Genomic DNA, 6,114 nt, shown 5'->3' with positions numbered 1-6,114 from the left:
GAGTCCAAAGTATTTGATCTCTGATTTTCCAAACTGGCACTTTTCTCTATTCAGTTTGAGCCCCGAAGCCCTGACCGTCTGCATAACTGCTCTGTGGTTACAGTCGTGTTCTTCTCTGTCCTTACCAAAAATCAGGATGTCATCCATTACCCCAACGGTGCCAGAATGATCTCTCAACAGGGTACTTATCTTTTGCTGGAATATTTCCAGGGCTGACGTAATGCCAAAGGGAAGCCTCCGGAAACAGAACTGGTGTAATGAAAGTCGTGAGCCTCCTGGAGCTGGCATCAAGTGGTATCTGCCAAAATCCACTTGAGGCATCAACAGTGGAGAAGCACCTGAGAGGTTTGGTGCGACGTCCTCCAGTGTGGGCAACATGAACCTCTCCCTTTTCACAGGCTTGTTAAGCTTAGTAAGATCCACACAAATTCTAGGTTTCTTTTTCTTTTTCATCACCGGCACCATCGGCGCACACCAGTCTGTAGCCTCTTTAACCTCTTCAATGATGCCTAAGGACTGCATGCGTTTCAGTTCCTCTTCCTGTTGGGGCAGGATGGGAAAAGGTATACGGCGCAGTGTGGCGATACTGTAAGGTCTAGCATCTGGCTGCAGTTCTATTTTCACTGGGTCACAGTCCAAAAGTCCAATATCTCCAAACACATCCTCAAATGTTTCAACCCCACTCACTCTGTGCACTAGCCCCATCACTAGCCCCATTTTGGTTGCTGTGTCTCCTCCAAGCAGGTTGGATATGAATGGGCCCGACATCACATATATCCAGAATGTGTATTTCTGTCCATTTCTTGCACAATTAGTCAGAAATTTGCCCTTGCAAACAAGCTCTCCGCCAGGACTTGAAAATGCTGCTTTAGTCTTACACAAAAGCGGACGCTGGGGCAGGCTTTGGTATTTGTGCTCTGTTACTACCGTTATATCTGCACCAGTGTCGATTCGGAAATGAACAGTAACACCATTAATTAGCAGATCTGTGAACCATTTGTCCTCTTGATCCCTATCCTCCGACACAGAACCAAGGAACCATGTACAGCCCTCATCCTCACTTACATCAGTTGTGGTTCTTACAGCCTGGAAAAACTTAGTCTTGCACACTATTTCAAAGTGACAAATCTTATCACACTTACGGCAGCGTTTTCCTGTTGCAGGACATTCCCCCGCCTCATGCGTCCTCGCACACCTAGAACAGCTGTTGTCTCGCGTTGCGTTTGGTGCTCCTTTAAATTGTTGATAGCCACCTGTAGTATGCCTCTTCTCAAACGGCTTAAATTGCTTGAATTTGCGTGTGACTGCACTTACTTCATGTTCCATGGAGGTGGCGCCGGCATTTTGCGTTTTAACCCTCCTGTTATGTTCGTTTGTCAGGAACAGCAATGGTGTTCCCGGGTCAATTTGACCAGGTGCATGTTTATCATCCAAAAGATGTCCTAAACCCAAAAAATCCTAACAAGCAGTGTGAACATGTCATTACTAACTCCATTAGTAACTATTCTATCAATATTTAGTGCAATAGTGTTCCTTACCTCTAAAAGGTAATGGTTGAATAAGGATAATTCAATCGTTTTTTTCATTACAAAAAACGATATTTGTTCGAACTTTTTATTTTTATGTTTCACCACTTTATTATGGGTTAGGCCTGAAAGGTGCCTCTAAATTAAATGTATTATTATTATTATTATTATTATTATACCTTTCATCCACTGTGATATTAGGGCCTGGGTTATAGAGTAGTGTCCCACAATAGTCCCACAATAGTAGTCCCACAATGTCCTAACAGCTGCTAGCTGGTCTCTCTCCCGTCTACCAGCCTTTGTCTCTCGATTATCAAATCTGATTACTCTGGAGAATATGTGAAAAGTCTCCAGAGACATTGTGGCTCGAAATATAGCCCTGCCTGTCTCTGCATCCCACAGACTGGCTGTCGATTCATCCTTGGACTTATAGACCCCAGCCAGGATGAGGAGCCCCAAATACGCATCTAAATGTGTTTTGTCCAGCTCCTTCCACTTCTCCCCAAAAACACGCCTCCCTCATAGATTAGTCATTTCCAGAATGATTTTCTGTATTGAATTTGGCATGACCAGCTCAAAAGCTGACTTGATGTCAGTCACACGCGTCACTGCCATCCTAGTGGGCCCTGGCACTGTCTTTATTATGTTTTCTGCAGACAGTTTCGCCTGACTCATATTTGGGGATGAAGACCACTGTATTTCACCATGTTTTGACATGAATGTCTTGCTAGAAGGAATAGGAATAGCAATTCCCTCATCTGGTTCAAAATCAGATTCATTAGAATCTGAATTTAGCTCAAGATCGTCTTCGTCTTCAGAAACATCCTCCTCTATTTCACTGTCATGATCAGTGATGAAGTCCCGAGCCTCCTGGACTGTCATCCATTTGCTTCTGCTGCTCATTTTGTAAAGGTCTGCCTGCCTGAGTGTAATGTTGGTAGGACTCCCATGCAGAGAATATTTGATATGTTTTGACCCTCCCCTGTTGAGTGTCCACTTGTTGATATGTCTCACAGTTGTAAAGAAAGAATTAGTCTGATATTTCTGACACCCTTTTACCTCCAGTTTTACTGCTGGGTCAAATTGACCCGAACAGTATCTATGTGATATAAACATGCAGGGGGTGGTTGCAAATATGTGAGATGAACTATTTTCACATTATATGTTGATTACACTAATTAAGGCAAGCAGAAGAAGTTTCATACTGAAAAAATACTTTTAACTATTTTTCCTAGATCTTCAAACTTTAAAACGGGTACATTTGACCCGGAACATAACAGGAGGGTTAATTAGTTCAAACTGACGAGTCATGCTGATTGCTTTTTCCAGAGTTAAATCCGATTCTAGTTGAAGCTTCTGCGACACTTCGCTATCCAGTATTACAATGACGATGCAATGTCTTATGTGTTCATCCTTTGCTATACCAAAGTCACAGTATTCAGCCAGTTCATAAAGATGTCTCACGAACGCCTCCACACTCTCCCCCTATAGCTGGGAACGTCTGTGGAAACACGCACATTCGTGGATGGTGTTCCGCTTCGGCACAAAATGCACGTCGAACTTGTTAATTACCTCATTGTAGTAATCATCCTCATCGTCTCTAGGTTGTTGTCAACTTTTTTGTTGTTGTCTTGAAGGCGGACGCACGTGCATACCAGACACACACTGGGATAGATGCACACTTTCCAATCGAAAAATGGCGGAAGAGACTGAGACTGCCTATTCCAATTAAAAAGGTGAGAAGGTGTGAGTACAAGAAAGACTGAGAAAATGAATATTTGTGGCTGAAAGGTGTTGAGGGGGATACCGAGAGGGCTTTTTGTGACCTTTGCAAAACGTCCTTCTCAATCGGACATGGAGGGGAATACGATGTCAAACGACACAGACTCACGGAGACTCACAAGAAACGTGTCCAACAGAAAGAGACCTAAAAACGACTTTCTAGCTGACAAAGTGACTGCTGCAGAGGTGACGAGTGTCTATCACACTGTCCAACACGCTACATCATATTGAGCAGGAGATTGTGGCGCAAAGCTAGCCACAACGATTTATCCAGACTCGGACATTGCCGAGAGGATGGCCTGTGGTCGGACGAAGGCAGAAGCCATTGTCACGGATGTACTTGCCCCTGCCTCCGTCAAAGATTGCTTGAAGGTCCTCAGAAGACCACTGAATGAGCAACGAGAGGCAACAACCAAAGGTAAAGTTAAAGTTATGTTCATGGATGTAACATTGTTGGGGGCCTGCCCGTAATTCCGACACCTCATTGTTCCGACGTCTCAATGGTCCGAAATATTTCCCATTAGATCGACATACCACTATGCCGACGGTTCAATGAAAACGGAACCCATTGTTCCGAAGGGCCGTTTGTCTGACTTTTCAAAAAGGAGGCAGACGGTTCAATATGCCGAATAGGCCTACATATAAAGAGTTTTATACCTCTCTTGCGCTCTCTCTCTCTCACTCTCTTTATGTCACTTTGCTCTCAGAGAGAGAGAGAGAGAGAGATATACAGCTCTTATATGTAGGCCTATTTGGAATATTGAACCGTCGGCCTAATGCGCCTCTTGTTTGACTTATCGGACAAACGGCCCTTCGGAACAATGGGTTCCGTTTTCGTAACATTGAACCGTCGGCATAGTGGCATGTCGATCTAATGGGAAATATTTCGGACCATTGAGACGTCGGAACAATGAGGCGTCGGAATTACGGCATGGCACCCATTGTTGTGTGTTAGCTATTTGTGTAACGTTAGCTAGGTAATGTTAGCTAATCATCTTCTTCTGCTGGTATGTTAAAAGTCAACTTTTCCTTCAGGTCACTGAAATTGCATTCGTTAGCTAACATAATGCTGCTCATCCGTGCCTTCGTGAAACCAGGCTCTGTGTATCCTTACATGATTGTGAGCAACATTTCACTATTCGTTATCTCCCAAACTAAACAAACAAAACAACTATAATTTTTGAAAAGGTATAAATATTTCTATAGATAATATTTATATAAAATCAATAATGATCAAAACAGTAAAGCAGTATCTTGTATTTTTTTATAATATCTGTTTTTAAAGAATCTCTTTTAAGTTCACCCCATCGTGTGTGTGTCTCCACAGCCCACACGCCATTCTTCTCAGTGGCTTCAGACGCCTCCAATCATGGGACCACCAAGCTCTTCCCACTGTCAGTGCGTTACTGGACGCCAGACTTGGGAGTGCAGACGAAAGTCCTTGATTTCTATGATGACAGTGATGAAACATCTGCCGCGATCCACAACCAGATAGTCACCAAGCTGGAAGAAAACGGACTGGGACTAGACATGATATCTGCGTATTCCGCTGACCATGCTAGTGTGAATTACGGGAGATTCAACTCTGTCTTCCAGAAACTGAAAGAGAACAACAATTGCATTTTGAAGGCAAACTGTGTGGCCCACATCGTTCATAATAGTGCAAAACACGCAGGAGACTTAAGTCAATTCACACCTTTGTTGAGATAGAGTACCAGTCCCTGCTTAGAAATGTGCCCACAAGATGGCTGAGCTTGTGGACTGCAGTGAAGAGGCTTCACGACAGCTGGGCTCCTATCAAGACCTACTTTCTCTCATTGGGAGAGGACGGGTGCCCAAAGTCACTATGGCGGCTGTTCAAGGATGACCAGGATGGTGAAGGCAACCCCCTTGATCTACAGTTAATTCATTTTAATTGCACTCAACTTTTTTTTTTCATCTAAGTATTATTACATGAAACAGGGATTAGAGAAATGATGATAATGCAAACAGTGCCAGCACACAGGATCATTGACTCTCTTTACGTCTTTTAGGTTTACCTGTCCTTCCTCAGCAATGCGCTGAAGATTTTCCACGACACTGTGCTGGTGCTGGAGCGAGAAGATGGGACTGTCTGTGAGCTCTACGATATGATGTTCTGATATGAGGACTTCTACACGTATGTAGTGAAAGAGAAGGTTCTCCTCAATGCTGCACGCTCCAACAAGAAATACAAGTTCAAGAAGAAACCTGAAGGTAAGAAACCTAGTTATGTAAGACCCCATTTGTCAAAGATGAAGTTTGATGTGCAAATGTGTCACTTTAAGGAATCAGTAGCCTTTTAGGTCAAAATATGTCATTGTTTTGCATAGGATTGTATCTTGGCACCATTTTGTATTGTTGCCACCTTGTGATGGTGATGGGTTTGCACTCCTCTGTCTATACTGGAAACCATTTGGAAGCTTATCATAAAAATGAATGTTGATTTAATTCTGTCCCTTATCTTTCTTCCTTATTTGATTCAGATGCTGGTGAAGCGGTTTGAGTCCTAAAGGTGTCCCCAAAGTCCTAAAGATGTCACCAGAACACTGAACAGTTTTTTTTCCTGCGCCTGCCTTTACTAACATGCAAGTTCACCATCCTTCCTCCCCCTTCTCATTCCGTGAACGTCTGGAGTCGTGAGTTAAGACTGTTTTTAACTGTTCCTGTGGTGTTGAGCAACTACAATTCCTGTTCATCCTATAATTTTACGTTATAATTTATTTAAAGTGAATAAATTGTAATGAAAAATAAATACAATTAAATAGCTAGGGTAAGGTGAGTGGAA

The 6,114-nt window shown here is 43.0% G+C and overlaps 1 long non-coding RNA gene across 1 annotated transcript; it reads left to right on the top strand.

Moving 5' to 3' along the window:
• Positions 1-3,149: 3,149 nt before the first annotated feature.
• Positions 3,150-6,097, top strand: LOC115549207 (uncharacterized). Its single transcript, XR_003977716.1, has 4 exons — positions 3,150-3,726; positions 4,344-5,183; positions 5,342-5,543; positions 5,813-6,097. It is a non-coding gene; the product is annotated as an uncharacterized LOC115549207 (long non-coding RNA).
• The last annotated feature ends 17 nt before the right edge of the window (positions 6,098-6,114 follow it).

This window comes from Gadus morhua, chromosome 8, assembly GCF_902167405.1.
Source record: "Gadus morhua chromosome 8, gadMor3.0, whole genome shotgun sequence".
NCBI classification, from domain to species: domain Eukaryota; kingdom Metazoa; phylum Chordata; class Actinopteri; order Gadiformes; family Gadidae; genus Gadus; species Gadus morhua.
This window is presented reverse-complemented; position numbering and strand designations above follow the sequence as displayed.